We start from the raw sequence: 21,688 nt of genomic DNA, 5'->3' as shown, positions 1-21,688 counted from the left end.
CGATAAACACAATTTGAAAGCAAATAAACTTTGTAATACACACACACACACACGCACTCACGCACGCACGCACGCACACACGCCACACACTGAAAACCCAATTTTAGAGCTATGCTACCCAGACCTTAATGTGCATAGAAATCATCTGGGGATTTTGTTAAAAATGCAAATTCTGACTCAGCCAGAATAGGTCTGGTATGAGGAATAAGATTCTAGTTCTAACAAGCTCCCGGTGACACAGGTGCTGTTGGTTCAAGGACCACACTTTGAGAGGCAGGGGTTTAGAATATCTTGAATGAAATGATAGCCATATTGTAAAATTGATAAAATGAATGAATTTATAGAGTTATGAGGTAAGGCAATCAGATTCATAATGACTATGCAAATGTTTTATTAATAGGGTTAATATTTAAGCCATCTGTCATCATTTAAGTGGAATGAGCAAATGTTAGTTCCTTACATCTGTTGGCTCAGCCTTTCTGAAAAGATATAATAACAGATTGGTCCATTTTATGTATTTTATGTCTGAATATAATTTAGTCTACTAATAAGTAGACTAATTTGAAAGGTACTATTAATTGCAGGTTGCTGTTAAAGTTTTACCATGTTTTTCAGATTTCAAGGATTTCTCAGACATGCCCTAATTGGTTGAACCTGACAACTTCTTAGGTGTTTTTTTTTTTTCGTTTCAAAGGGAAAAAATCCTTTTTTATAGGAGGAACTTAAAATAATTGCCCTACTTAGAAATTAAGAAATAGAATGTGAAGTTTGTACTTGGAATGAACTTTTACATGTGGATTCAACGTAAGATATATTTTGGATCTTCTTAACAGTGTTCTTTTTTCTTTTGTATTCCTAGTGCCTACATAATACCAAGTATATGATAGGTGCTTAGTAAATGTTTGAATGTATGGGTGTGGTAATTTTTCTTATGATAATGTGATAATTATTAAATGATAGCTATTATTTATCATTTGCTTTGGTATATTTTTTACAGGAGCCCTATGAAGCGAATATTTTTATACCCGTTTTATAGATAAATGAACTGAAATTCAGGTTCAGTGGCTTTCCCAGGAACACAAAATTGAAAAGAAAGAATTTAGACCCTCCTTTTCTTGTCTCTAAAGTCTGTGCTTCTAAGCTCTATGCTGTTTGCCTTAAAAGTATTAATATTTTATATGGAGTGTAGCAATTCAATTATGTGGATGAAGAATTTTGAGATCAACACACAGGATAAAAAATGACAAAAATAACAGTTTTTTATTTGTTTTAAAGGAAAATTTAAAATAGTAAAATAGTTCTTTGTATGCTTGATAATTTTTTATTGCAGGCCTAATGTTGTGAATTTTACTTTGTTGGGTACAGGGTATTTTTGTATTTCTGTGTTTCTGAGCTTTTTTTTTTTTTCCAGATAAGTTATTTGGAAACAGTTTGATCCTTTCAAGTCTTGCTTTTAAGCTTTGTCAGCTGGGACCAGAGTAGGTGGGACTAGGGCTAATTTTTCCCACTTCTGAGGCAAAGCTCTTCAGAGTATTTTACTCAATGTAAATTGTTTTCTGTACTAAGAACAGGCACTATTCCCTGTCCTGTGTGAGCTCTGGGGATTATTCCCTTAAATTCTTTCAGGTGGTCCTTTCCCTGCTCTCTAGCAGTTTCCTTACACACACACACACACACACACACACACACACACACACACACAGACACATATATATTTGTTGATGAGTACTCAGCTGAAGCAGAGGAGGAGGTTCTGCAAGTGTCTGGAGTTCTCCCTTTTGTACAGGTCTCTCTTCTCTGGTGTTTTGTCCTGGAAACTCGAGCTGCACTGACCTCCTAGGACTCGAAGCTTCATCTCCTCAACTCAATGAGACCTCACCAGGCTCTGCCTGGGTTTATCATCCTTGCAATCTGACCTAGAAACTCGCTCCAAGAAGTAACCTGGGGCAGTGGTAGGGCTCACTTCCTTCATTTTCTGTAATTTCTCAGGAATTATGTCCTTTATTACCTGATACCTATTGACTTGAGAACTGTTGCTTCCTTTGATTTGTTCGGTTTTTTATTTCATTTAGGAGGTATGAAATTACCTGTTAAGGAGGTGCTTGTTAATTCCTGTTGGCCAGAAGAAGAAGTCCATAGTGAGTCTTTTGATTCAGTTCCACTTTCTATTTTTCTACTACAGGTCATCAAACAAAGCATTATTAAATTATCTGCTAGGTACTTGACATTCAGCTAGGCATTAGAGATGCTATGGAACTATGTGCTTCACTTAGTCTTAAAATATTATGTTACTTTAGTACAGGATTACAAGGATAGGTGGGGCTTGATCACTGGAGCAAGATTCCTCCTGGTGAGCAGACAATTTTCATCAGTCTTTTGGGGTGCTTTTTGAAAATGCAGCTTCATGGTTCCTGTGCTAGGCTCATTGAATCAACTTCTGGGGTGGCTCTCTAATTGATCCTTATGAGTTGTAATTGGTCTTCATGGCCCAATTCTGAAGGAAGGGCCGTGAAGAGGGGACAATTGACAAAGTGGTACTGATACTATATGGAACTTTCAAGTTACAAAGTATTTTCATAAACCTCTTTCCATTTAATTCTCACATTAAGACTTCCTGGGTCTCATTACCATCTTATAGACAAGAAACTGAGGCCTAATTAGGGTAAATAGTTTGCCACAGGGTAATATAGGAAGTGGAAGAACAAATTTTAAAACTCAGGTTTTCCTCAAGCTGTTGCTTCTTCTGCCGTTCACTGACACTTACTATATTAGTTCTCTTATGCAGATGTAGGAGTATCATCAAGAGTTATTATTCTTTCATGTAGCATGCTTTTTTTGAAGAGTTAACAGGTAATATTTGGTATTAAGATTAAGATAGGCTCTGAGTGACATAAAATATAACAGTGGATTAAATAAGATGAAAGTTTATGATTTTCCACATAAAAGTCCAGAGCTGGTATGGCACTATAGTGGCAGGTACTGAGGCTCCTTTGTTCTCTGCTGTGCATGGCCATGGTCTCACAGTCTGAGATAGAATCAATATCCTAGACAGCTTGTGGAGGAGGGGATAAAGAAATGGACAAAGGTGTATGCTTGCTGTCTCTTCAGAAAGTTTCCTGTAAGCCACCACGACACTTCCTAGAACACAGTGGCCAGAACTTAGACCTGTGGCCATCCTAGCTGCACAGGCAGCTGGTATATGTGGTCTGTATTCCACAAGTTCATATGTCTAGCTAAAAGACTAAGGGTTCTATTATCCCATAAGAAGGAAAAATGGATATTAGAGGGCAACTGGCAGTCTGCCACACAGTTTTCTTCTGAATCTAGAGACTGCTAGGAAATGAAGACTTATTCTTTAAGTCCCTGGTTGGAATAACAAAAACAACTATTTAATGCATAATTATTGTATGTTAATACCTAGAACACTGCTTGGCAGATGCCCCCAAAATATTGATTGAAGGAATGAATCAAGGCCATACAGTCTGCTAAGCGTCTGATCTCACATACCATTTAATCTTTCAGATGATCCTATAAGGTAGTATTACAATTTTTATTTTACATTTTACAGATAAGGTAATTAAGTATACTTTTTTTTTTTTTTTTTTTTGAGACAGCGTCTCACTCTGTCGCCCAGACTCTCACTCTGTCGCCCAGACAATCTCCACCTCCCAGGGTCAAGCAATTATCCTGCCCCAGCCTTCTGAGTAGCTGGGATTACAGTTGCCCACCACTACTGCCCAACTAATTTTTGTATTTTTTCAGTACAGACGGTTTCACCATGTTGGCCAGGCTGGTCTTGAGCTCCTGGCCTCAAATGATCCACCCACCTTGGCCTCCCAAAGTATTGGGATTACAGGCGTGAGCCATGGTTCCCGGCCCTAATTAAATGTGCTTCTAAATGGTAAAACTGGAATTTGATCCTGGCTGTAATTCCAGATATTGTCTTTTATAAAGTAGTAGTCATGAGTACTGTTCACCAAATATGCTCAGATTGTATATTCCTGGCCTCTTGAAGTTAAGTGTGTTATATGACTGGCGTTGGCCAGTGAAATGTGAGCAGAACCAAATGTCATGGGCAGAAGCTTTAAGACCCAGTGCATGATTCATCTTATTCTTTTTCTTTGCCAGTGTTACAGATATTGGCTTCTCTCTTAGCCTAAGTCCTACAGTGAAAACATAGGCAGTGTGAGGTAGAGTATGAAGATAGGTAGAATAAGAGTGGATAGGTAATGTAAATGAGAAATAAACCTTTGCTTTTGGGGGTTGTTAGTTTCTGCAGCATACTGTAAGCTACACCTAACTGATATGGAATTTTTTTTTACTTTTTGTTATGTTTAATTGAATTATGTCATGTGCATTGTAGATTGCATGGGCTTTTGAGGAAGAACCTTATAACTGATGTTCTAACATTTTTTTTTTCTATGACAAAATGATTAGTTGTTCCCAAGCATTAGTTTATAAATACATATTTCCAACTTGGGACCAGTCTTTGCTCTCTTTCTTCAGTAAACAAAATCTAAATTTTATTGTATGGCAGACATAGTTTTCATAGAGGCTATGGCTTGTTTATGAAACATGATTTAAGGTAGAATTTATTTGGACAAATAGCTGAAGATTATTTTCAACCTAGCGGTTTAAGGAGTCTGAGAAGTTACAGTTTAGAATGAGGTCCAAGAGTATTAAAATTCATTCATTTTTAGGATTTATTCTCTACCCACTATGTGGCAGACACTATGCAAGGCTCTGTTTAGAGATGGTTAAAGCATCTCTACTGAAAGAGCTAGCCAATTAAGCTCAAGTACCTGCTTATTTCAATGTAGGGTGTTTTTGACTTCACAAATGACAGCACTGTATCTGAGAAATAAAGTGTTTCCTTAACTCAAATTTGAAATATAATTTGAATAATGGAACTGTTACAAGCTTAAGTGGGTTTTGTGGATGAATAGAAGAGCATGCCTATGAAGATACCAAAGGTGAGTGTGAGAGTTGCAGAGACCTAGGATAGGTTTGATAACGGGAATTACCACTTTGTGGTATAGTTAGTGATTTTTGTCAGATTTAGTAGTCTGGGAAATGTTTAAAGGATATTTTAAACATGTTGGAGAAATGTTGTGGGAATATTTGTTATAGAAAACCAGAGTGGCCTTGACTGGTAATTTCAAAGACATAAGGAACTTATTCTTCTGTTACATGGAAAGTGTTTTGAGTAAATTTAGTCTATTTAGGGCTACTGAGAGAAGTGATCAAGTTAATTCTTGTAATTGGGTTTAAAAAGACTGGATAATTTCATAATCAATAATCTTATTCTTAGGGATATGTGGTAAAAGTAGGGGAATTATATCTCATGCTTTGATACATGAGATAATTTTTGTACATTGTAAAAGAAAAAAATTCTCCATATATATATATGTGATTACTTTTTTTGCTGCTGGGAAGGTCTGTGTGTTATTGCTATTGTTTTTTTTATTGTTACAGTTAAAACTTTGTATTTCTGTGAAACACCAAAAAATGCTGAATTTTATTGTTTGGTAGTTGGTATTTGGCAGGACCACTTTTATTAGCATAATATACTCTACAAGTTTGTTGAAATAATTTGAGACTCTTGCTACCAAGAGTCAGTGGGAAGGCAGTTGATAGCCTACTTAGCAATTTTGTACATTTTTCATATTTTATACTGCATAAAATAGCAACTTGAGCAACTTTTTTATATATAAAACTGTGACACTTTTCGAGGGGTTTTAAAAGCAGAAAACAAAACCCTTAATCTAGTACATAATTTAATTCATCACAATCTGAATAATAATACTATTTTCACCTTTCATGTAGATATAATTTAGGGTAAGTACATTTGGAATACTTTTCTGTATTTTCATATTCTTTTGACTTTTTTCTACCTCATTTTAGATTTTTCTTATAGTACTGACTTGCACAAACATATGCATGTAAATTTTGAGAAGATTCTCTTTTAACCAATAGGTAAGCTGTGCTATTGTTATTTAACTGATGTATAAGCTTGTGATAGGGAGGTTCCAAATAAATCTGTGTGTGCTGCTGTGTTGATGGCAAAATACTGCTATAGACAGAGGTCAGGTTGATGTCAATGTTAAGCTACGTTTAGACTGGCAACTGGCAACTGGAATGAAGAGAAGATGTAAACTTTATGTATGTTCTCTGTGACTCCTTGACATTAATGTCTTCTGTTATGATTTGGTCATTAGAAATAATATTTTTCTTTTTCTTTTTCTTTTTTTTTTTTTTTTTTTTTGAGACAGAGCCTCATTTTGTCTCCCAGGCTGGAGTGCAGTGGTGCAATCTTGGCTCACTGCAACCTCTGCTGCCCGAGTTCAAGCGATTCTCCTACCTTAGCCTCCTGAGTAGCTGGGATTACAGGCGCCTGCCACTGTGCCCGGCTAATTTTTGTATTTTTTGTAGAGATGGGGTTTCACCATCTTGGCCAGGCTGGTCTTGAACTCCTGACCTTGTGATCTACCCGCCTTGGCCTCCCAAAATTCTGGGATTACAGGTGTGAGCCATTGCGCCCAGCCAACGTTTTTCTTTAAGCTTTCCATATTGTATTAATGTGAACATCCCTGTAGCATAAAGTTATCAGTCTTTAAAGGTATTTCCCAGGGGCCAGAAATAAGCAATTTTTTTTTCTCAGATACCTGGATTATGTTAGATGTTATGATATTGGAATGTCTCTGTAGAATTAGGACATTATATTCAAATCCTAAATACAGTATTGTTGTCCTTTGTGGTAAACTGAATGCTTTTCTTAACCTTCATTCTACCTAGTCAACAAAGAACATGGAAGCCTCTAACAATTTGTATTCTAAACCATTTCAAGCATAATCAAAGGCAGACAGAATAATATAGTGATACATGTGTGCATCATCTAGCTTTAAGAATTACCAACTCAGGCCAGGTACGGTGGCTCACGCCTGTAATCCCAGCACTTTGGGAGGCTGAGGCAGGCGGATCATGAGGTCAGGAGATCGAGACCATCCTGGCTCACACGGTGAAACCCCATCTCCACTAAAAATACAAAAAATTAGCCGGGCATGGTAGCAGGTGCCTGGTGTCCCAACTACTCAGGAGGCTGAGGCAGGAGAATGGTGTGAACCCAGGAGGCAGAGCTTGCAGTGAGCCAAGATCGTGCCACTGCACTCCAGCCTGGGCAACAGAGTGAGACTCTGTTTAAAAAAAAAAAAAAATTACCAACTCACAGCTAGTCTAGTTTCATCTATATCATATCCACTTCCTTCTCATGTTCTTTTGAAGCAAATCCCAGACATGATATCATTTTATCAGTAATTATTTCAGGTCATATCCCTAAAAGAGAAAGGACTTTAAAAAAGCATAACCGAGGGCGGTTCCAAGATGGCCAAATAGGAACAGCTCCAGGCTATAGCTCCCAGCGTGAGTGACGCAGAAGACGGGTGATTTCTGCATTTCCAACTGAGGTACCAAGTTCGTTTCACTGGGGCGTATTGGACAGTAGGTGCAGCCCACCGAGTGAGAGCCAAAGCAGGGTGAGGCATTGCCTCACCCGGGAAGTGCAAGGTGTCAGGGAATTCCCTTTCCTAGCCAAGGGAAACTGTGACACACAGCACCTGGAAAATCGGGTCACTCCCACCTGAATACTGCGCTTTTCCAAGGCTCTTAGCAAACGGCACACCAGGAGATTATATCCCACGCCTGGCTTGGAGGGTACCACGCCCACAGATCCTCCCTCATTGCTAGCACAGCAGTCTGAGATCTAACTGCAAGGCGGCAGTGAGGCTCAGGGAGAGGCGCCTGCCATTGCTGAAGCTTGAGTAGGTAAACACAGTGGCCAGGAAGCTCAAACTGGGTGGAGCCCACCTTAACTCAAGGAGGCCTGCCTGCCTCTGTAGATTCTAGCTCTGGGGACAGGGCGTAGCCAAACAAAAGGCAGCAGAACCCTCTGCAGATTTAAATGTCCCTGTCTGATAGCTTTGAAGAGAGTAGTGGTTCTCCCAGCACAGAGTTTGAGATCTCAGAACGGACAGACTGCCTGCTCAAGTGGGTCCCTGACCCCCGAGTAGCCTAACTGGGAGGCACCCCCCGGCAGGGGCAGACTGACACCTCACACGGCCAGGTACCCCTCTGAGATGGAGCTTCCGAAAGAAAGATCAGGCAGCAACATTTGCTGTTCAGCGATATTCACTCTTCTGCAGCCTCCACTGCTGATACCCCGGCAAACAAGGTCTGGAGTGGACCTCCAGCAAACTTCAATAGACCTGCAGCTGAGGGTCCTGACTGTTAGAAGGAAAACTAACAAACAGAAAGGACATCCACACCAAAACCCATCTGTACGTCACCATCATCAAAGACCAAAGGTCTTTGAAACCACAAAAATGGGGAAAAAACAGAGCAGAAAAGCAGAAAATTCTAAAAATCAGAGCGCCTCTCCCCCTCCAAAGGAATGCAGTTCCTCACCAGCAACGGAACAAAGCTAGACGGAGAATGACTTTGATGAGTTGAGAGAAGAAGGCTTCAGACGATCAAACTTCTCCGAGCTAAAGGAGGAAGTTTGAACCCATTGCAAAGAAGCTAAAAACCTTGAAAAAATATTAGATGAATGACTAACTAGAATAAGCATTGTAGAGAAGTCCTTAAATGACCTGATAGAGCTGAAAACCATGGCACGAGAACTACATGACAAATGCACAAGCTTCAGTAACCGATTTGATCAACTGGAAGAAAGGGTATCAGTGATTGAAGATCAAATGAATGAAATGAAATGAGAAGAGAAATTTGGAGAAAAAAGAGTAAAAAGAAATGAACAAAGAATCCAAGAAATGTGGGACTATGTGAAAAGACCATATCTACGTCTGATTGGTGTACCTGAAAGTGACAGGGAGAATGGAACCAAGTTGGAAAACACTCTGCAGGATATTATCCAGGAGAACTTCCCCAACCTAGCAAGGCAGGCCAACATTCAAATTCAGGAAATACAGAGAGCAGCACAATGATACTCCTTGAGAAGAGCAATTCTAAGACACATAATTGTCAGATTCACCAAAGTTGAAATGAAGGAAAAAATCTTAAGGGCAGCCAGAGAGAAAGGTCGGGTTACCCACAAAGGGAAGCCCATCAGACTAACAGCATATCTCTCAGCAGAAACTCTACAAGCCAGAAGAGAGTGGGGGCCAATATTCAACATTCTTAAAGAAAAGAATTTTAAACCCAGAATTTCATATCCAGCCAAACTAAGTTTCATAAGTGAAGGAGAAATAAAATCCTTTACAGACAAGCAAATGCTGAGAGATTTTGTCACCACCAGGCCTGCCCTACAAGAGCTCCTGCAGGAAGTACTAAACATGGAAAGGAACAACAGATACCAGCCACTGCAAAAACATGCCAAAATGTAAAGACATGCGATGCTAGGAAGAAACTGCATCAACTAATGAGCAAAATAACCAGCTAACATCATCATAACAGAATCAAGTTCACACATAACATTATTAACCTTAAATGTAAATGGGCTAAATGCTCCAATGAAAAGACACAGACTGGCAAATTGGATAAAGAGTCAAGACCCATCAGTTTGCTGTATCCAGGAGACCCATCTCATGTGCAGAGATACATATAGGCTCAAAATAAAGGGATGGAGGAAGATCTACCAAGTAAATGGAAAGCAAGGCAGGGGTTGTAATCCTAGTCTCTGATAAAACAGACTTTAAACCAACAAAGATCGAAAGAGACAAGGGCATTACATAATGGTAAAGGGATCAATTCAACAAGAGCTAACTATCCTAAATATATATGCATCCAATACAGGAGCGCCCAGATTCATAAAACAAGCCCTTAGAGACTTACAAAGAGACTTAGACTCCCACACGATAATAATGGGAGACTTTAACACCCCACTGTCAACATTAGACAGATCAACAAGACAGAAAATTAACAAGGATATCCAGGAATTGAACTCAGCTCTGCACCAAGTGGACCTGATAGACATCTACAGAACTCTCCACCCCAAATCAACAGAATATACATTCTTCTTAGCACCACATCACACTTATTCCAAAATTGACCACATAGTTGGAAGTAAAGCACTCCTCAGCAAATATAAAATAACAGAAATTATAACAAACTGTCTGTCAGACCACAGTGCAATCAAAATAGAACTCAGGATTAAGAAACTCACTCAAAACTGCTCAACTACATGGAAACTGAACAACCTGCTCCTGAATGACTACTGGGTATATAATGAAATGAAGGCAGAAATAAAGATGTTTTTTGAAACCAATGAGAACAAAGATACAACATACCAGAATCTCTGGGACACAATTAAAGCAGTGTGTAGAGGGAAATTTATAGCACTAAATGCCCACAAGAGAAAGCAGGAAAGATCTAAAATTGACACCCTAATATCACAATTAAAAGAACTAGAGAAGCAAGAGCAAACACATTCAAAAGCTAGCAGAAGGCAAGAAATAACTAAGACTCAGAGCAGAACTGAAGGAGATAGAGACACAAAAAACCCTTCAAAAAATCAATGAATCCAGGAGCTGTTTTTTTGAAAATATCAACAAAATAGACCACTAGCAAGACTACTAAAGAAGAAAAGAAAGAAGAATCAAATAGACGCAATAAAAAATTATCGATAAAGGGGATATCACCACCGACCCCGCAGAAATACAAACTGCCATCAGCGAATACTATAAACACCTCTACGCAAATAAACTAGAAAACCTAGAAGAAATGGATAAATTCCTGGACACATACACCTTCCTGAGACTAAACCAGGAAGAAGGTGAATCCCTGGATAGACCAATAACAGGCTCTGAAATTGAGGCAATACTTAATAGCCTACCAACCAAAAAAAGTCCAGGACCAGACGGATTCACAGCCAGATTCTACCAGAGGTACAAGGAGGAGCTGGTACCATTCCTTCTGAAATGATTCCAATCAATAGAAAAAGAGGAAATCCTCCTTAACTCGTTTTATGAGGCCAACATCATCCTGATACCAAAGGCTGGCAGAGACACACACACACAAAAAAGGGAATTTTAGACCAATATCCCTGATGAACATCGATGCAAAAATCCTCAATAAAATACTGGCAAACCGAATCCAGCAGCACATCAGAAAGCTTATCCACCATGATCAAGTGGGCTTCATCCCTGGGATGCAAGGCTGGTTCAACATACGCAAATCAATAAACGTAATCCAGCATATAAACAGAACCAAAGACAAAAACCACATGATTATCTCAATAGATGCAGAAAAGGCCTTTGACAAAATTCAACAGCCCTTCATGCTAAAAACTCTCAATAAATTTGGTATTGATGGGACATATCTCAAAATAGTAAGAGCTATTTATGACAAATCCACAGCCAATATCATACTGAATGGGCAAAACCAGGAAGCATTCCCTTTGAAACCTGGCACAAGACAGGGATGCCCTCTCTCACCACTTCTGTTCAACACAGTGTTGGAAGTTCTGGCCAGGGCAATCAGGCAGGAGAAAGAAAGGGTATTCAATTAGGAAAAGAGGAAGTCAAATTGTCCCTGTTTGCAGATGACATGATTATATATCTAGAAAACCCCATCATCTCAGCCCAAAGTCTCCTTAAGCTGATAAGCAACTTCAGCAAACTCTCAGGATACAAAATCAATGTGCAAAAATCACAAGCATTCTTATACACCAATAACAGACAAACAGAGAGCCAAATCATGAGTGAACTCCCATTCACAATTGCTTCAAAGAGAACAAAATGCCTAGGAATCCAACTTACAAGGGATGTGAAGGACGTCTTCAAGGATAACTACAAACCACTGCTCAATGAAATAAAAGAGGACACAAACAAATGGACGAACATTCCATGCTTATGGATGGGAAGACTCAATATCATGAAAATGGCCATACTGCCCAAGGTAATTCAATGCCATCCCCATCAAGCTACCAATGACTTTCTTCACACAATTTGAAAAAACTACTTTAAAGTTCATATGGAACCAAAAAGGAGCCTACATTGCCAAGACAATCCTAAGCCAAAAGAACAAAGCTCGAGGCATCACACTACCTGACTTCAAACTATACTACAAGGCTACAGTAACCAAAACAGCATGGTACTGGTACCAAAACAGAGATATAGACCTATGGAACAGAACAGAGCCCTCGGAAATAATATCACACATCTACAACCATGTGATCTTTGGCAAACCTGACAAAAACAAGAAATGGGGAAAGGATTCCCTATTTAATAAATGGTGCTGGGAAAATTGCTAGCCATATGTAGAAAGTTGAAACTGGATCCCTTCCTTACACCTTATACAAAAATTAATTCAAGATGGATTAGAGACTTAAATGTTAGACCTAAAATCATAGAAACTCTAGAAGAAAACCTAGGCAATACCATTCAGGACATAGGCATGGGCAAGGACTTCATGTCTAAAACACCAGAAGCAATGGCAACAAAAGCCAAAATTGACAAATGGGTTCTAATTAAGCTAAAGAGCTGCTGCACAGCAAAAGAAACTACCATCAGAGTGAACAGGCAGCCTACAGAATGGGAGAAAATTTTTGCAATCTACTCATCTGACAAAGGGCTACAGAATCTACAAAGAACTCAAACAAATTTACAAGAAAAAAACAACCCCATCAAAAAGTGGGCAAAGGATATGAACAGACACTTCTCAAAAGAAGACATTTATGCAACCAACAGACACATGAAAAAAAGCTCATTGTCACTAGCCGTCAGAGAAATGTAAATCAAAACCACAATGAGATACCATCTCACACCAGTTAGAATGGCGATCATTAAAAAGTCAGGAAACAGGGGCGGAGCAAGATGGCCGAATAGGAACAGCTCCAGTCTCCAACTCCCAGCGCAAGCGACACAGAAGACCGGTGATTTCTGCATTTTCAACTGAGGTACTGGGTTCATCTCACTGGGGAGTGCCGGACGATCAGTGCTGGTGAGCTGCTGCAGCCCGACCAGCGAGAGCTGAAGCAGGGCGAGGCATTGCCTCACCTGGGAAGCGCAAGGGGGAAGGGAATCCCTTTTCCTAGCCAGGGGAACTGAGACACACAACACCTGGAAAATCGGGTAACTCCCACCCCAATACTGCGCTTTAAGCAAACAGGCACACCAGGAGATCATATCCCACACCTGGCCGGGAGGGTCTCACACCCACGGAGCCTCCCTCATTGCTAGCACAGCAGTCTGTGATCTACCGGCAAGGCAGCAGCGAGGCTGGGGGAGGGGCGCCCACCATTGCTGGGGCTTAAGTAGGTAAACAAAGCTGCTGGGAAGCTCGAACTGGGTGGAGCTCACAGCAGCTCAAGGAAACCTGCCTGTCTCTGTAGACTCCACCTCTGGGGACAGGGCACAGTAAACAATAACAAACGCAGCAGAAGCCTCTGCAGACGCAAATGACTCTGTCTGACAGCTTTGAAGAGAGCAGTGGATCTCCCAACATGGAGGTTGAGATCTGAGAAGGGACAGACTCCCTGCTCAAGTGGGTCCCTGACCCCTGAGTAGCCTAACTGGGAGACATCCCCCACTAGGGACAGTCTGACACCCCACACCTCACAGGGTGGAGTACACCCCTGAGAGGAAGCTTCCAAAGCAAGAATCAGACAGGTACACTCGCTGTTCAGAAATATTCTATCTTCTGCAGCCTCTGCTGCTGATACCCAGGCAAACAGGGTCTGGAGTGGACCTCAAGCAATCTCCAACAGACCTACAGCTGAGGGTCCTAACTGTTAGAAGGAAAACTATCAAACAGGAAGGACACCTACACCAAAACCCCATCAGTACATCACCATCATCAAAGACCAGAGGCAGATAAAACCAAAAAGATGGGGAAAAAGCAGGGCAGAAAAGCTGGAAATTCAAAAAATAAGAGCACATCTCCCCCGGCAAAGGAGCGCAGCTCATCGCCAGCAACGGATCAAAGCTGGACGGAGAATGACTTTGACGAGATGAGAGAAGAAGGCTTCAGTCCATCAAATTTCTCAGAGCTAAAGGAGGAATTACATACCCAGTGCAAAGAAACTAAAAATCTTGAAAAAAAAGTGGAAGAATTGATGGCTAGAGTAATTAATGCAGAGAAGGTCATAAACGAAACGAAAGAGATGAAAACCATGACACGAGAACTACGTGACAAATGCACAAGCTTCAGTAACCGACTCGATCAACTGGAAGAAAGAGTATCAGCGATTGAGGATCAAATGAATGAAATGAAGCGAGAAGAGAAACCAAAAGAAAAAAGAAGAAAAAGAAATGAACAAAGCCTGCAAGAAGTATGGGATTATGTAAAAAGACCAAATCTACGTCTGATTGGGGTGCCTGAAAGTGAGGGGGAAGATGGAACCAAGTTGGAAAACACTCTTCAGGATATCATCCAGGAGAACTTCCCCAACCTAGTAGGGCAGGCCAACATTCAAATCCAGGAAATACAGAGAACGCCACAAAGATACTCCTCGAGAAGAGCAACTCCAAGACACATAATTGCCAGATTCACCAAAGTTGAAATGAAGGAAAAAATCTTAAGGGCAGCCAGAGAGAAAGGTCGGGTTACCCACAAAGGGAAGCCCATCAGACTAACAGCAGATCTCTCGGCAGAAACTCTACAAGCCAGAAGAGAGTGGGGGCCAATATTCAACATTCTTAAAGAAAAGAATTTTAAACCCAGAATTTCATATCCAGCCAAACTAAGTTTCATAAGTGAAGGAGAAATAAAATCCTTTAAAGATAAGCAAATGCTTAGAGATTTTGTCACCACTAGGCCTGCCTTACAAGAGACCCTGAAGGAAGCACTAAACATGGAAAGGAACAACCGGTACCAGCCATTGCAAAAACATGCCAAAATGTAAAGACCATTGAGGCTAGGAAGAAACTGCATCAACTAACGAGCAAAATAACCAGTTAATACCATAATGGCAGGATCAAGTTCACACATAACAATCTTAACCTTAAATGTAAATGGACTAAATGCTCCAATTAAAAGACACAGACTGGCAAACTGGATAAAGAGTCAAGACCCATCAGTCTGCTCTATTCAGGAGACCCATCTCACACGCAGAGACATACATAGGCTCAAAATAAAGGGATGGAGGAAGATTTACCAAGCAAATGGAGACCAAAAAAAAGCGGGGGTTGCAATACTAGTCTCTGATAAAACAGACTTTAAACCATCAAAGATCAAAAGAGACAAAGAAGGCCATTACATAATGGTAAAGGGATCAATTCAACAGGAAGAGCTAACTATCCTAAATATATATGCACCCAATACAGGAGCACCCAGATTCATAAAGCAAGTCCTTAGAGACTTACAAAGAGACTTAGACTCCCATACAATAATAATGGGAGACTTCAACACTCCACTGTCAACATTAGACAGATCAATGAGACAGAAAGTTAACAAGGATATCCAGGAATTGAACTCATCTCTGCAGCAAGCAGACCTAATAGACATCTATAGAACTCTCCACCCCAAATCAACAGAATATACATTCTTCTCAGCACCACATCGTACTTACTCCAAAATTGACCATGTAATTGGAAGTAAAGCACTCCTCAGCAAATGTACAAGAACAGAAATTATAACAAACTGTCTCTCAGACCACAGTGCAATCAAACTACAACTCAGGACTAAGAAACTCAATCAAAACTGCTCAACTACATGGAAACTGAACAACCTGCTCCTGAATGACTACTGGGTACATAACGAAATGAAGGCAGAAATAAAGATGTTCTTTGAAACCAATGAGAACAAAGATACAACATACCAGAATCTCTGGGACACATTTAAAGCAGTGTGTAGAGGGAAATTTATAGCACTAAATGCCCACAAGAGAAAGCAGGAAAGGTCTAAAATTGACACTCTAACATCACAATTAAAAGAACTAGAGAAGCAAGAGCAAACACATTCGAAAGTTAGCAGAAGGCAAGAAATAACTAAGATCAGAGCAGAACTGAAGGAGATAGAGACACAAAAAACCCTCCAAAAAATCAATGAATCCAGGAGTTGGTTTTTTGAAAAGATCAACAAAATTGACGGACCACTAGCAAGACTAATAAAGAAGAAAAGAGAGAAGAATCAAATCGATGCAATTAAAAATGATAAAGGGGATATCACCACCAACCCCACAGAAATACAAACTACCATCAGAGAATACTATAAACACCTCTACGCAAATAAACTGGAAAATCTAGAAGAAATGGATAATTTCCTGGACACTTACACTCTTCCAAGACTAAACCAGGAAGAAGTTGAATCCCTGAATAGACCAATAGCAGGCTCTGAAATTGAGGCAATAATTAATAGCCTACCAACCAAAAAAAGTCCAGGACCAGATGGATTCACAGCTGAATTCTACCAGAGGTACAAGGAGGAGTTGGTACCATTCCTTCTGAAACTATTCCAATCAATAGAAAAAGAGGGAATCCTCCCTAACTCATTTTATGAGGCCAACATCATCCTGATACCAAAGCCTGGCAGAGACACAACAAAAAAAGAGAATTTTAGACCAATATCCCTGATGAACATCGATGCAAAAATCCTCAATAAAATACTGGCAAACCGGATTCAGCAACACATCAAAAAGCTTATCCACCATGATCAAATGGGCTTCATCCCTGGGATGCAAGGCTGGTTCAACATTCGCAAATCAATAAACATAATCCAGCATATAAACAGAACCAAAGACAAGAACCACATGATTATCTCAATAGATGCAGAAAAGGCTTTTGACAAAATTCAACAGCCCTTCATGCTAAAAACGCTCAATAAATTCGGTATTGATGGAACGTACCTCAAAATAATAAGAGCTATTTATGACAAACCCACAGCCAATATCATACTGAATGGGCAAAAACTGGAAAAATTCCCTTTGAAAACTGGCACAAGACAGGGATGCCCTCTCTCACCACTCCTATTCAACATAGTGTTGGAAGTTCTGGCTAGGGCAATTAGGCAAGAGAAAGAAATCAAGGGTATTCAGTTAGGAAAAGAAGAAGTCAAATTGTCCCTGTTTGCAGATGACATGATTGTATATTTAGAAAACCCCATTGTCTCAGCCCAAAATCTCCTTAAGCTGATAAGCAACTTCAGCAAACTCTCAGGATACAAAATCAATGTGCAAAAATCACAAGCATTCTTATACACCAGTAATAGACAAACAGAGAGCCAAATCAGGAATGAACTTCCATTCACAATTGCTTCAAAGAGAATAAAATACCTAGGAATCCAACTTACAAGGGATGTAAAGGACCTCTTCGAGGAGAACTACAAACCACTGCTCAGTGAAATAAAAGAGGACATAAACAAATGGAAGAACATACCATGCTCATGGATAGGAAGAATCAATATCGTGAAAATGGCCATACTGCCCAAGGTAATTTATAGATTCAATGCCATCCCCATCAAGCTACCAATGAGTTTCTTCACAGAATTGGAAAAAACTGCTTTAAAGTTCATATGGAACCAAAAAAGAGCCCGCATCTCCAAGACAATCCTAAGTCAAAAGAACAAAGCTGGAGGCATCACGCTACCTGACTTCAAACTATACTACAAGGCTACAGTAACCAAAACAGCATGGTACTGGTACCAAAACAGAGATATAGACCAATGGAACAGAACAGAGTCCTCAGAAATAATACCACACATCTACAGCCATCTGATCTTTGACAAACCTGAGAGAAACAAGAAATGGGGAAAGGATTCCCTATTTAATAAATGGTGCTGGGAAAATTGGCTAGCCATAAGTAGAAAGCTGAAACTGGATCCTTTCCTTACTCCTTATAGGAAAATTAATTCAAGATGGATTAGAGACTTAAATGTTAGACCTAATACCATAAAAACCCTAGAGGAAAACCTAGGTAGTACCATTCAGGACATAGGCATGGGCAAAGACTTCATGTCTAAAACACCAAAAGCAGCGGCAGCAAAAGCCAAAATTGACAAATGGGATCTCATTAAACTAAAGAGCTTCTGCACAGCAAAAGAAACTACCATCAGAGTGAACAGGCAACCTACAGAATGGGAGAAAATTTTTGCAATCTACTCATCTGACAAAGGGCTAATATCCAGAACCTACAAAGAACTCAAACAAATTTACAAGAAAAAAACAACCCCATCAAAAAGTGGGCAAAGAATATGAACAGACATTTCTCAAAAGAAGACATTCATACAGCCAACAGACACATGAAAAAATGCTCATCATCACTGGCCATCAGAGAAATGCAAATCAAAACCACAATGAGATACCATCTGACACCAGTTAGAATGGCGATCATTAAAAAGTCAGGAAACAACAGGTGCTGGAGAAGATGTGGAGAAATAGGAACACTTTTACACTGTTGGTGGGATTGTAAACTAGTTCAACCATTATGGAAAACAGTATGGCGATTCCTCAAGGATCTAGAACTAGATGTACCATATGACCCAGCCATCCCATTACTGGGTATATACCCAAAGGATTATAAATTGTGCTGCTATAAAGACACATGCACACGTATGTTTATTGCAGCACTATTCACAATAGCAAAGACTTGGAATCAACCCAAATGTCCATCAGTGACAGATTGGATTAAGAAAATGTGGCACATATACACCATGGAATACTATGCAGCCATAAAAAAGGATGAGTTTGTGTCCTTTGTAGGGACATGGATGCAGCTGGAAACCATCATTCTTAGCAAACTATCACAAGAACAGAAAACCAAACACCGCATGTTCTCACTCATAGGTGGGAACTGAACAATGAGATCACTTGGACTCAGGAAGGGGAACATCACACACCGGGGCCTATCATGGGGAGGGGGGAGGGGGGAGGGATTGCATTGGGAGTTATACCTGATGTAAATGACGAGTTGATGGGTGCAGCACACCAACATGGCACAAGTATACATATGTAACAAACCTGCACGTTATGCACATGTACCCTACAACTTAAAGTATAATAATAATAAATAAATTTTTAAAAAAATCAGGAAACAACAGGTGCTGGAGAGGATGTGGAGAAATAGCAACACTTTTACACTGTTGGTGGGACTGTAAACTAGTTCAACCATTGTGGAAGACAGTGTGGCGATTCCTCAAGGATCTAGAACTAGAAATACCATTTGACCCAGCCATCCCATTACTGGGTATATACCCAAAGGATTATAAATCGTGCTGCTATAAAGACACGTGCACACGTATGTTTATTGTGGCACTATTCACAATAGTAAAGACTTGGAACCAACCCAGATGTCCATCAGTGACAGACTGGATTAAGAAAATATGACACATATACACCATAGAATACTATGCAGCCATAAAAAGGATGAGTTCATGTCCTTTGTAGGGACATGGATGCAGCTGGAAACCATCATTCTCAGCAAACTATCGCAAGAACAGAATACCAAACACCGTATGTTCTCGCTCATAGGTGGGAATTGAACAGTGAGAACACTTGGACACAGGAAGGGGAATATCACACACCAGGGCCTGTTGTGGGGTGAGGGGAGGAGGGAGGGATAGCATTAGGAGATATACCTAATGTAAAGGACGAGTTAATGGGTGCAGCATACCAACATGGCACATGTATACATACATAACAAATCTGCACGTTGTGTACATATACCCTAGAACTTAAAGTATAATAATAAATAAATTTTTTAAAAAGCATAACCATAATACCCCAAAATTAATAATACCGTAATATTATCAGTGTTCAAATTTCAAGTAGTCTAAGTGTCATAATTCTTTTAAACATGGCCAAAAATTGTGTACCTTTTAATTTTTAGGTTTCCCTGCCGTATTTCCCTGACTTCATCTCACCTCTCTTCCTTGAGGTTTAAGAAATCAGGTTGTTCTACAGCGTTTCTCAGTCTGGATTTTGCTGACCGCCATCTCTGTGGTACAGTTTAATATGATCCTTTGTGCTCTGTATTTCTTGTGAACTGGTCGTTGACTCTAGAGGCTTTGTCAAATTCAGGTTGGATTTTCTTATATTTGCTTTATATATTATCTGGAATGTTTCTGTAAAGAAAAACATCACCATATCTATTAGAGGTTACCTAGTGGTGGTTTTTTATAGCAGAGCTAGGATAAATTCTTGATTCTTTCTCTTCATTTACCACTTAAAAAATTAGTTAAGCTGGGCACTGTGGTTCACGCCTGTAATCCTAGCACTTTGGGACGCCCAGGTGGGTGGATCACTTAAGGTCAGGAGTTTGAGACCAGCCTGGCCAACATAGTGAACCCCATCTCTACTAAAAAATACAAAACTTAGCTGGGTGTGGTGGTGCATGCCTGTAGTTCCCAGCTACTTGGGAGGATAAGGCAGGAGAATCACTTGAACTCATGAGACAGAGGTTTCAGTGAGCCAAGATCGTGCCACTGCACTCCAGTCTGGGTGACAGGAAAAAAAAAATTGGTTCCCTAGACTTCTTCAGTGTTGAAGGAGGATGTTTTTGCTTTTAACTAGAAGCTTTTAAGATCTTCTTCTATCCTTGGAATTCAGGAATTTAATCAGGATATGTCTAGTTGTTGATTTTTTTTTTTAACCCCATCCCCATTAATGCCTGGAACTTATACCCTTTCCATCTTCAGTCTCACGTCTTTCTGCAGTTGTAAAATATTTCATTCTATTAGTTTTTCAATTGATTCCTTTCCTCAGTCTTTTTCTCTCCCTCTCCTTTAGCCCCTCTCACTAACATTTTTTCTCCTGGATCTGAATCTTTGCTCCATGTATCTTATTTTGTTACACATGATTTCTTTCTCCTAGTTTTGCTCTATTTTTCTCCCACTTGTGCTTTTTATTTTATTTTTATTTATTTATTTATTTATTTTGAGATGGAGTCTCGCTCTGTCGCCCAGGCTGGAGTGCAGTGGTGTGATTTTGGCTCACTGCAAGCTCTGCCTTTCGTGTTCAGGCCACTCTCCTGCCTCAGACTCCCAAGTAGCTGGGACTACAGTCGCCCGCCACTGTGCCTGGCTAATTTTTTGTATTTTTCGTAGAGACGGGGTTTCACCATGTTAGCGAGGATGGTCTGGATCTCCTGACCTCGTGATCCACCCACCTTGGCCTCTCAAAGTGCTGGGATTACAGGTGTGATCGCACCAAGTCTCCCAGTTGCTCTTTTAAACTATTAATTAGGCCTCAGTAGTATCCATCCAATTCTTCAATTAGCTATTGAATTTTTATATTCATAAAGTATAATTTTAGCTTCAAGATTCTCCTTAAGTGTGAATAATTATATTTATTGTTATTTAATAAGAAATATAGAAATATATATTTATTATTATTATAGTTATTATTTGGTTCAAGCTGTTGTCAGTCTCCTCTAGCGGCTTGTTCCCCCAGGAGCCTCGTGTTTTGGGTTTTCTGTTGTTCTTCATTGCTTTAGCTCATATTTTCCTTTGTCTAACTTAGGGCTCTCTTCGCTCCTGGGTCTCACCTCCAAGAGTGGACACTTCAAGTGGTGAGTGTTGGGAGATGCAGAAGTCACAATGCTGTGGGCCTCCTGTAGAGAAGTAGGAAGGACTCAGTTAAGTTGTCCAACTCCTTTGTGACTCCTTGGAGGTTGAGAGACTGCAAGGAACTTCAGAGCACACAGTCTAGTCTGCCCATCTTCATGAGGTCCACCAATTTCTAGGGACTAGGCTCTCCCACAACAACTGCAGCATTGTCTTTGCCTCAGGGCTCCTTGCTTAGTAC

At 40.0% G+C, this 21,688-nt stretch overlaps 1 protein-coding gene across 3 annotated transcripts in view; it reads left to right on the top strand.

Annotated features, from left to right (window-relative positions):
* The window catches only part of LOC105463779 (REC114 meiotic recombination protein), a 126,452-nt gene that overhangs the window by 12,895 nt on the left and 91,869 nt on the right, over window positions 1-21,688 (top strand). The gene's annotated exons all lie outside the window — the stretch shown is intronic.

The sequence above is a fragment of the Macaca nemestrina genome, chromosome 7 (genome assembly GCF_043159975.1).
Source record: "Macaca nemestrina isolate mMacNem1 chromosome 7, mMacNem.hap1, whole genome shotgun sequence".
Classification (NCBI taxonomy): domain Eukaryota; kingdom Metazoa; phylum Chordata; class Mammalia; order Primates; family Cercopithecidae; genus Macaca; species Macaca nemestrina.
This window is presented reverse-complemented; position numbering and strand designations above follow the sequence as displayed.